This window comes from Amblyomma maculatum, chromosome 1, assembly GCF_055883805.1.
Source record: "Amblyomma maculatum isolate TAMU_Amacu chromosome 1, ASM5588380v1, whole genome shotgun sequence".
Taxonomy (NCBI): Eukaryota; Metazoa; Arthropoda; class Arachnida; order Ixodida; family Ixodidae; genus Amblyomma; species Amblyomma maculatum.
This window is the reverse complement of record NC_139344.1, coordinates 49892807-49903569: the sequence shown is the minus strand read 5'-3', so window position 1 is coordinate 49903569 and position 10763 is coordinate 49892807. Positions and strand designations below refer to the sequence as shown.

Below are 10763 nucleotides of genomic sequence, written 5' to 3'. Positions count from 1 at the left end.
TTGGTGCCTTTTGCCTTTTCGCGGGAACACGCCACCACTTCGACGGCCGCGCTCGCGCGATCGCCTCAGCTGGGCCAAGAGAGAGACCCCTCCGAGACATCGCAAGGTGCGTACGCTACGGTTCTTGACCGCCGGCCTTTGTCCGCACAGTCCAGTGCGTACTCGAGTTCGCCCGCTCCGGGTCGTACCTACGTGTGGGGTAAGTGGGATCAGTGATGAGAGAGAGCCCTGCCTGTTGCGCAGCAAGCCATACTTTGCGGCCTTTTCGGGAATCATATGAGTATCCCATCACTGAATGCGGTGCGTTAAAATCACCCACAGTAAGAAGAGGACACTTGCTGGCGGTTCTTTTGGCCAGTGTGAAGAGACGATCGAAGTCGGTATGTGGCTGTTTTGGGTGTCTATTTAAATTTAGAATAAAAAGGCTTTTGACCTGTGTATGCTGAGGGATCAATTTCAGGAGGAGATGGTCGAGGCCTGGTATAGCTAACGAATGAGTGGTGGTAGGGAGTGAACGAATAACTAGAAAGGCCTTTTGATAGCGTGGCTGATTGAGGAAGTAATGGGATATAACCTGGGAGAGTTATAGGATTGATGGGTGCCTGCAGAGCCAGGAAGTCAGGGCCGTTTGCGCAATGATGAAGTTGTTGAAGCACTTTACGTTTTTGGCCAAATCCCTGGCATTTCCACTGCTGCACAGTTATCATTGAAGTAGGTTTCGTCATCATAGATTATAGGCATAATGGAACCTGCAACAGAAGGGGTGGTCTCGCACAGATGTGTTTCCTTAATGGGAAGGGGGTGTTCTTGTATAGCAGGAGTTAGAGGTGGGTCATGATGCTCCGGAACTTTTGTCTTTCGACGTCTGTACTGGTGACTTTCGAGGGTGGTGATACGCTCCTCTACGATTTTCAAAGCGTCGCGTTGTCTATTCTTCTCTGACATCGAGGTGCCTGATGAATTCATTGACTACATTTATTTATTTACAATACCTTACAGGCCTCGGCATTGTTCAAGGGGGTACAGAAAAAATATACATACATATACTTGTGCCTAAAAAAGCAGCAAAATCCGCAGCAATGAAAAGTTTAAATACAAAAATATATTAAGCAATCATTGCAAATATAACAAACATGCGAAAGAAAAGCCCAACATGAACAAAATAATTAAACAAGTAAACATACATAACAAGTAGCCTGGCAGAAAAACTCATGCATATCAATCAGATGGGGAAATAGAAAATATATAGTAACAACATAGCAACCACTTGTGATAAGACAGGGAAAAATAAAGTGAAACAAAGATAGATACATGTGTTGGATAGCCTCCCATTCTTAAGAATAAAACAACTTCTAAGCTTTCTACTACCTTGGTCTTAAACCGTTCGATTATCTTTCTTTTTAGCCTCTCTGTTATGGTAGCTTCTAGTTTTCAACAAGGATATGCACGACAGCAGAAACAAGTGTGACATGTACTGCGCCTTTCCCTTCCTTTGAACCAATTATTAAGGTTTCTAGACTCATGGTGGAAGTCTCGCGTCGGCGAGATGAGTTAGCGACATTCCCCGAGTGACAGATACTGCGCATTTCCTTTCCTGTAAACATATTATAGAACGTCAGTGAAATTTGATACGTTCATTGGAACACTGGCTGAGATCGACAAGGGGCGCACGATGTACCGTGTGCAGCACTAAGGTCGGGCTTTAGCATTTGTCCACTGCAGCGCTAGTGACAGATACTGCGCCTTTCATTTCCTGAAAACAAATTATAGAACGCCGGTCAACTTTGATGTGCTCCTTTGCAGCGAAATGTTCATTGGCCGTGATGCAGTGATTTCGCCGAAGCACCAATTTCAACCGTGGTTGCACCGCTCATTCCACTTCCACTCACACCTTCCTCCCTTTCCTTAGGGCGCGGTTCAGGTGTCCACAAAATAAGTGTGACAGATGCTGCGCCTTTCCTTTCCTATGAACCAATTAAAAATTATGAGGGTTTAAGCATGGCTTGAACCTAGTGATAGAGCGAAAGCTGAGTGTTGCAGCGATAGCTTATTTAACACCCGATTTTCAATCCGCGGTTTTACTGCGAGAGCAATACCATACCAGATTTCGGCCGTCGCGTAGTCCGTGGACACAGTTACAAATGACCTTGAACAGCCGCGAAGAAGAAGAAGAGGAACAAGAGGAAGCGAAAGGAGGGGTGGAAGAGGAAGAAGAAGAGGAAGAACGCTCGGTCACCCAGAGCTAATGCTTTCGCTGCAAATTCGGTTCAGCAGCGTTGAACCCTTCTCATTTTTATTGCTATAGCAATACTGCGCCAGGTTTCAGCCGTCGCGTATTTCCAGCGGATTCCACCATTGACCTTGAACAGCCGAGGAGGAGGAGGAGAGGATGAAAATAAGAAGGCTGGTAACTTATACGCTCTAGCATCATACTCTTAAAGGGAAGCTGCACCGGTTTTAGAATTTGATGCGCTTCAGAGGGTCGAATCTGCAGGGTTTGTATGTTAAGTATACGAAATATTTTGGCTTTAGCTCTTGAAATAGTTACGTAATCATCGATTAAAGTTGCTACCGCGTTCAGGCTTCTCCGCAGTGCACAGCGCTGGAGGGGGGATGTCAGTAGCAGACGACAGGAGCACGACAGGCGGTAGTGACGTCAAGGACGGCGTCTACCTCTCTTCCGCTTCTATTGCCCGAGCAGGCCGTGCATCACCTGTCGCTTGCAGGTATGGGGGTGTTACTCCCGCAAGATTGCGCCACGAGGGGACTAGACGCTACAGTCGCCTTCTAGTCCCGACGTGCAGCCCTAGCAGACAGAGCTGTGACCCCCAACCCGCGGTGCGAGAAGTCGCTACTGCGGCGGGTCCGAGCCAGAGGGGACAGACACCGAGTTCGTACTCGAACAGTTTATTGTGCTCGAGTACACGGCAAAGGAAAACACACTAAAGAGCAACCGCCGTGTAGCGAGCGAAAGCCGCGTACGGGGGTGAAATAGAACCACCTAAGGGAGAAGCACGCACGAGGAGTGAGAGGTACTGCTCACCTGCGTGCGGCTTCGTGCTCACGGCCCGCGGCAGTCAGTGCGCGCTGGACCGGGAGCAGAGGGTGAAGGCGGCGGTCTCCCGACGGTAATGCTGATCCGTGCGCGTGCACGCCCAACCGTCAAAAGACGCCGAGGGAGCTGCGACAGACGCGCATCTCACCTCGGCTCGGGGAGAGGAGGTTTCCTGGGTATGCCGGTAGGAAAGAAGGAAACCCGTGCGGTGTCGCCGCGGGAGCCTGGGAGGATGGGAGGGTGGCCAGAGTGCCCTCTCCTCGCGGTCCTCCCCAAGAGCGCACGTAATCACGCGTGGTAACCACGCGCGGCCCTTTATAATGGGGGCAGGGGATTATGAATCCCCACATCCCCCCCTCCTTAAAACCGCCGTATCACCTTTTCCGAAGTGTGGGGGGGGGGGGGGGGGGCTGTTGGTTCTTACTCTCCCATCAACTCCGCGAAATCTATCAGCGGGTCCGCCGATGATGTCGTCGAGGACGATGACGGGGTCCATTCTGGAGCACTCGGGGACAGTCGGGACCGACCCGGCCGCGCGGGGGAAAGGCCACCAGGAACGCCGCTGCAGGCAGGCTCCTCCGCTGCTCCGGTGAGGCTCAACTGGCTCGGCCCCGGCAGCGGTGACGCTGACGCCCCAGGACCGGTGCGAGCGATCGCCAGCAACCACTGCGCGTACGCCGGGTCCTCGGCGAGCCGACGCATCATCTCCGCCGCCGCGGGGCCGAGTTGTGACGCGAATGATGACGGCGGCGCAGCAGGCTCCGCCCGGTTCCTCTCGTCCCAGCCGCGGTGAAGTCTGGAGCCACGGTGACTTGCGCGGGACAACACCAGGCCTCCGCATACACAAAACACGGAGCCGGGCGCCGGAGGCAGAGAGGCGCCGTTAGCGCGGCGATCTTTATCTTCCATGGTCCGGCCCTGGAACATGCTCAGCAGCTTGTGGTCGCTTTTGCTGTGGGGCGCTCGTACTTGCACTCTCCAGGGCCGGTCCGAGAAATAACTCACCGTCGCCTCCGTGCCCCTCTGGTGTGTCCAGGTTGCAACCGTGCGGGTCTCCGGCGCGGCGACCGCTGTCGCAGTACCGGAGCGGCCCGAGCGTCCCCCAGCATTGAGGGTAGTCGTTCCCGGGCGGGCGTTCTTCTTCGGGGGTCCTCCCGGTGTTTCGTGCTCCGGATAATAGCGCCTCTTTGCAGCGGGTCCGGTACTGGCCGGGCGGTGGTAATCACTGCGTCCTTGCCCCTTATGGCCGATGGAATTGGGCTTTTGGGCCTCCATCTCTTCGGGGTTTGCGTCGAGCAGTTAAAAGTTGCCTCCGTTTTGCCTAACGGTCTCGTGACAAGTGCGCTGTCCGCGGGGCTTGCTTCGCGCGCTTTTCCCTCTCCGCCAGGCACACCCTCTCCCTCATCCCGGCGCTCTCCGCTGTCCGCGTAACGAAAACATTGGAAAAGGAGTGCTGACCTTGGGGTTTGCGTCGACTTGCACAGCGGGGCACCAGCGCTGCCGCCCGCGAGGCCACAGCCACGAGACTCGAACGGCGCCATGGCGGCCCCTTTCTGCAGCAGCCCTCGTCATGGTAGTCGCAGGAGCCCGTTCCAAGAACTCTGGCTCGCCTGCTCCGCGGTCGACCGGAAGCCGTCTTTCTTCGTGGCCTGCTCGTCGGTGACAGCTCGCTCCGGGTTCGGGAATGTGGTCCCTCCTTGGATGGTTTGCTTCTCGATGCTGCAACGGTCGTCGTGGCCTCCGCCGGCTCCCCTCTTTGCTGGCTGCAATGCTATGTTTTCCCTAGTTACATTTTTTCCCTTTTTTTTCCTTTTTCTCTCTCTCTTCTTTTTTTTTTTTTTTTTTTTTTGAACCAACCCCCACTCGGACTTTTCCAAAGAGGAAGCGCGTGCTTGCTCTGGAAGCAAAATGTACTGAATATCGACAGGACGTCTCGTCCGTGTTCAGCACGAGAAATTACTCCCTGCGCGTTGGTCAGAGTTACGTCTGCCGTGGGCGCAAGTTGTAACGAGGCGCGATGTTCAAACGACGACATCGGTCTCCCGGTACAGCTGCCTGCTGGCGAGGGAGTGCGTCCTCCTCGGGCCACTCATTCCTTCTGTCAACGTAGGCTTTGAGATCACAGACATGCACCGGTCCGCCAGCCTGTACACGAGCGAAGAGACCTTCTGCCAAACTCGGTACGGTCCTGACCATTTCGGCGCCAGAGAAGCGGAGAACTTCTTACTGGCGTCGCTCAGGACATGACTGCGCCTCAACACGAGATCGCCCGGTTTGTAGTGAATTTCTCGGTGAGAGCGGTCATACTGCGCTTTCTGCTCTGCGCGAGCAGTGCTCAGATTCCGTCGTACTTTGTCCAAAGCCTCCGTCATCTTCGCGCGCAGCCCGGTCGCGTAGTCGGCGCGTGCCGATCGAGCGTTCGGGTTGTTGCTGCGAACCTGCAGAGTACGGTCTACGGGGTTCGACAGCTCCCTGCCGAGGTTGAGGGCGGCAGGTGTGTACCCAGTTGAGCGATTCACGGTTGATCTGAGAGCAAACCCAATCTCGGGGAGACGGGTATCCCAGTCACTGTGCGTCTCCGCAAATGCAACTAGCATGTGCTTGATGTTGCGGTTCACGCGTTCCGTGGGATTCGCCTGGGCGTGGTACGTGGTTGTTCTCTTGTGCTTAATGCCGAGGGCAACACAGGAGTCCACGAACAGCTTAGCAGTGAAGTACGACGCATTGTCCGTTATCAACTGCTCGGGGTAGCCAAACCGTGTAAACACCTCAACCAGCTTCCCCATGATTACGCGTGCCGTCAGCTTTCTCAGTGGGAAAAGCTCCACCCATTTGCTGAAATGGTCTGTGACAACGAGCAGAAAGTGGTTCCCACTCGGGGTCCTGGGATGGGGTCCCATGACGTCACAAGCCACAATCTGCCAGAGAGCCTGGCTATTGATCGGCTGCATAAGCCCAGGTGTGCGTCCACCGCGTGGCTTAACCCTTTGGCACACGTCGCACGAGCGGGTGTAGCGAATCACCTCCCGCTTCATGCCAGGCCAGGTAGCGAAGCGACACACCTTAAGAAAAGTCTTGGGGCCGCTTGCATGCCCAGCGATGCACGTGTCATGAAAGTAGCGTAACAACGCCTTTCTCAGCGTGCGTGGAATCACCACCTTGAAGGACTCGTGTGTATCCTTCTCGGAAGGGAAGTATCTCAGCAGGATGCCGTCAGAGTCAAGCAGATAGGAATCCATCGCGCTCACAGCATTACCAGCTGTGTTCGAGCGCCCCGCACGGGCAGCAATACCAGCTGCCTCCATGTGCGCCGCGACCGCGCCGCCCGGCTCCCTGAGCCCGTCAAACACTTTCTGACAAAATGGATCCTCTCGCTGAGCCTCTAATAGCTCCCTTCTGCTGAACGCGCTCCCCACTGAACTGATGCAGTCCAAGTGGTTAACGCTTTCGCCCAGGGAAGGCGGGTCGGCCGCGCTTCCCTCGGGGCTATGAACGAGCGTAGCTGCAGTCGCGCTGCTCCGACTGAGGGGCGCCGCGGAGGGGGTAGCAGGGGTACTGCCCCCGCCGCCAACGGGTGCGCGCGAAAGCGCGTCGGCTACCACGTTGTTTTTACCTCTCCTGCAGCGAACGGTAAAGTCGTAACGCTGGAGAAGTAGCGCCTATCGCGCTAGGCGTCCGCACGGCTCGCCTAGGCGTCTCAGCCATGTGAGTGCCATGTGATCTGTCTCAATCACGAAAGCGACTCCATCGACGTAGTAGTCGAACTTCCGCAGAGCGAAGATAATCGCGAGACATTCCTTCTCTGTCACGGAATAATTCTTCTCTGCGGGAGTTAATGAGCGGCTGGCGAACGCCACCGGCCTCAGGCTACCTTCGTGCTCCTGAAGCAGAACTGCTCCTAAGCCCAAGTCACATGCATCCGTGTGGATCACAAATTCCCTGTTCAGGTCAGGCAGCCTCAGCTCTGTGGTTTCCGCGAGCGCATTAGTGAGGTCTCGCAGTGCAGCCTCTTGCTCGGGATCCCAATGCCACTTAACACCTTTCCTTAACAAAGTCGTTAAGGGGGCTTGCAGAGCGGCGCAATCTGGGATAAACTGGCGATAAAAGTTCACCATCCCCAGAAAGCGTCTCAGTCCGCCTACATCTGTCGGCGAGGGGAACTTCCGAATCGCCTGGAGTTTTTCCTCGCACGGCAGAAGGCGTCCATTGTCTAGCGTGAACCCTAACAAGGTTATTCGGGTCGCCGCTATCTGAGTCTTATTTGGGTTCAAAGTGATTCCCGCAGACCTCAGTCTTTCCAGTACGTCCCTGAGATGGCGTAAGTGCTCATCAAAGGTTGCCGAATACACCACAATGTCATCTAGGTAGGCAAGAGCGTAGTGCCACCTTGCATCACCTAGGACACGGTCCATAAGACGCTGGTACGTCGCCGGAGCTCCAACCAGGCCAAATGGCATTCGGGTAAACTGGAAAAGACCCCTGTGACAGGTGAATGCAGTCTTCTCTCTGTCACCGGGATCCATCTCCACCTGAAAGTATCCTCTACTGGCATCGAGCGTAGTAAAGTACTTCGCTCCGCCAACATTGGACACGATCGAGGGAATACTCGGAAGTGGATAGGCATCCTTCCGCGTCACCTCGTTCAGGCGGCGATAGTCCACACAAAGGCGGGTAGTTCCGTCCTTTTTGGGCACCAGCACCACTGGAAAACCCCAGGGGCTGTTTGAACGTTCCACGACGCCTGTATCGACAAGTTCATCCCGAGCGTCATCAAGCTCTTTTCTCTTAGCCAAGCTGACTGGCCGGGGATTGCACTTCCAAGGAACGGCGCCGCCTGTCTCAATTTTGTGCCTTACTAGCGTAGTACAGCCAGGCCGCTCAGTGAATACTGCATCGTACTCGTTCAAGAGCTGAGACAAGCGCGCTTTTTCCTCCCTTGACAAACTGCTCAAGTTGTTCAGCAGAGGGTGGGGAGGCCTGCCTTCCCCCGCGGCGCAAAGTGCAACCGCAAAAGGGGCAGGGGGTCGCGCGGGAGGGGAGTCAGTCCCCTCCGCGCCTTTTCTCTCGGCGCGGTTGACCGGCGAATTTGTCTGCCAGGCCGAAGGCGTTTCGAGAAGCTTTTTCGGGCGCTTGTTGCGTACGTCTGCGCGCGTAGCATCTGATAGCAAGGGTACTTCTGATGTTTTTTGAGGTTGAACGAAAGGTTTCAGGGTGCCACATGCTCGCTCCCAATATCCTCCGTTGCAGACGTCAATAACAATGCCCGTCTTAGCGAGAAAGTCTCTACCAAGAATGATTGGGACCGACAGGCCGGGGAGGTGAGTGAGGCGCTGGCGCCTGACCCGTTTCTCCCATCGCACCACAAGCCGCGCGGCACCGCTCGCGTGCGCCGTGCCGCTGGCTAGTCGGAAGGCGAGGTTGCTCTCGCAATCGGATCCCACTCCGACGGAGATGCTCGCATACCTCGTCGCCAAACAACGAAGCGGACGCTCCTGTGTCTAGCAAAGCCATGAACTTACGCCGGACGACAGTAAGTTCAATAAGTGGCACTGGCGTGTCGCTGGGGGGACCAAAACGACAAGCCAACGGGGCCAGCAGTTCGTGTGACTCACTGAGCACCGCTGTTGACGCCGCCGGCTGTGCAGTCGTGCTCAGAGGCGGCTCCGCTCGTTTCCCGAAAGCGCGTGCTCTCGGGCAGCGGGGCGGCTGCATTCCCTGGCGTAGTGCCCTGGGTGGTTGCACCGGTAGCAGAGAGCAGTCGGCCGTTGTCGGGCGGGGCTGCTGTCGCCGCGCGCCGATTGACCGTACCTCTCTGCAGGGTTTACCGTTGCAGGTGCGCGTTGCGCTTGCGTCCTCGTGTCGGGATGCCGACCACGATTCTGCGTGTCTTGGCCGGGCGTAGCGTGTGCTGTACGCATGGCATAAGTGTACGGGTCGAGAGCTCGGTCAGACAGGTCCCAACCGTTTCTCGTTTGTCCGTCACTCAATGCAACCAATTCGGCTCCCCGGGAACGAGGTCGAAAAGTGCCTCCGTTCCAGGCGCATCGCGGCTCAAGTGCGTGCGACGTCGGCGGGGGTGGCCGATAGGTGCGCGAAGCGAGAATGTCCGCCTGTATGCGCTTGGCTGCCGAGGCGAGCTCGTCCAAATCTCTGAACTGAGCTCCTCGCAGGTAGGCTGCGAAGGTAGGGTGAGCTTGTCGCGTAACACGCTCTACCTTCTCGCCGTTCGGAGCCGAGGGGTATGCGAGACGATACAACTCGTCCATCGCCCTCACGTACTCGAGCAAGGACTCGTCCGGGTGCTGAGTACGTAGCTCCAGCTCGCGCCGCAGACGCCGTTCGTAATCTGCGGGCAAGAATTCCTCGCGAAACCGCGTTCGGAACTCATCCAGCGTGCTTGACCGGTGGCCAGTGAGGCGGAACCAGCGGGCAGCCTGATCGGTCAGTGAGACTGGCACGACGCGTCTCAGAATCTCGCCATCGGGTAGCCCTGTCGCCTGCTGGTAAGTCAGCATGCGGTCCAGGTACTCGTTGGCACTGATACGATCATGATAACCGCTATAACTGGGCAAAACCACCTCTAACCTCGGTCTCGCAGCTGGCGCGGATGTGTGCAGAGTCGTCTGCACGACACCCGTGAGGCTTTCTATGAGGCGCAAAGCGTCGCGCAGCTATAGCCTCTTGGGGATTGGTCTGGCCAGAGAAATCTGGCTGAACGACCGGCTGGGATGTGCAGGGTAGCGGCCGCTCCGTGCACTCCATACCTCGCGGCGTAGCGCTTGGCGAAAAGTGCCCTGCGTCGCCGCGCGTCTGAGTGAGTGCGTCGGGTGAAGCACAGCTCGGCTCAAACGATATGAGGTCACTGGGGCTAGCGTCGCTAGCGTCGGCCTCTGTGATTGGACCGGCTGTAGCAGATACAGCCGCGCCAATAGGTTGCCGTTGGGAAGCCATATCGGAAAGCATTAGCAGAGACTGAAAGTCAGACATGCTCGCTTCCACGGCCTGTCTGTGTCGAAAACCCGATACACAGACACTCGGTTTATCGCACCTCTGGCCCCACGTTGGGCGCCAAGATATGGGGGTGTTACTCCCGCAAGAATGCGCCACGAGGGGACTAGACGCTACAGTCGCCTTCTAGTCCCGACGTGCAGCCCTAGCAGACAGAGCTGTGACCCCCAACCCGCGGTGCGAGAAGTCGCTACTGCGGCGGGTCCGAGCCAGAGGGGACAGACACCGAGTTCGTACTCGAACAGTTTATTGTGCTCGAGTACACGGCAAAGGAAAACACACTAAAGAGCAACCGCCGTGTAGCGAGCGAAAGCCGCGTACGGGGGTGAAATAGAACCACCTAAGGGAGAAGCACGCACGAGGAGTGAGAGGTACTGCTCACCTGCGTGCGGCTTCGTGCTCACGGCCCGCGGCAGTCAGTGCGCGCTGGACCGGGAGCAGAGGGTGAAGGCGGCGGTCTCCCGACGGTAATGCTGATCCGTGCGCGTGCACGCCCAACCGTCAAAAGACGCCGAGGGAGCTGCGACAGACGCGCATCGCACCTCGGCTCGGGGAGAGGAGGTTTCCTGGGTATGCCGGTAGGAAAGAAGGAAACCCGTGCGGTGTCGCCGCGGGAGCCTGGGAGGATGGGAGGGTGGCCAGAGTGCCCTCTCCTCGCGGTCCTCCCCAAGAGCGCACGTAATCACGCGTGGTAACCACG

The 10763-nt window shown here is 56.6% G+C and overlaps 1 pseudogene; it reads right to left on the bottom strand.

The window, feature by feature from the left end:
* Positions 1 to 8706: 8706 nt before the first annotated feature.
* Positions 8707 to 10153, bottom strand: LOC146202339 (uncharacterized; annotated as a pseudogene).
* Positions 10154 to 10763: the final 610 nt, after the last annotated feature.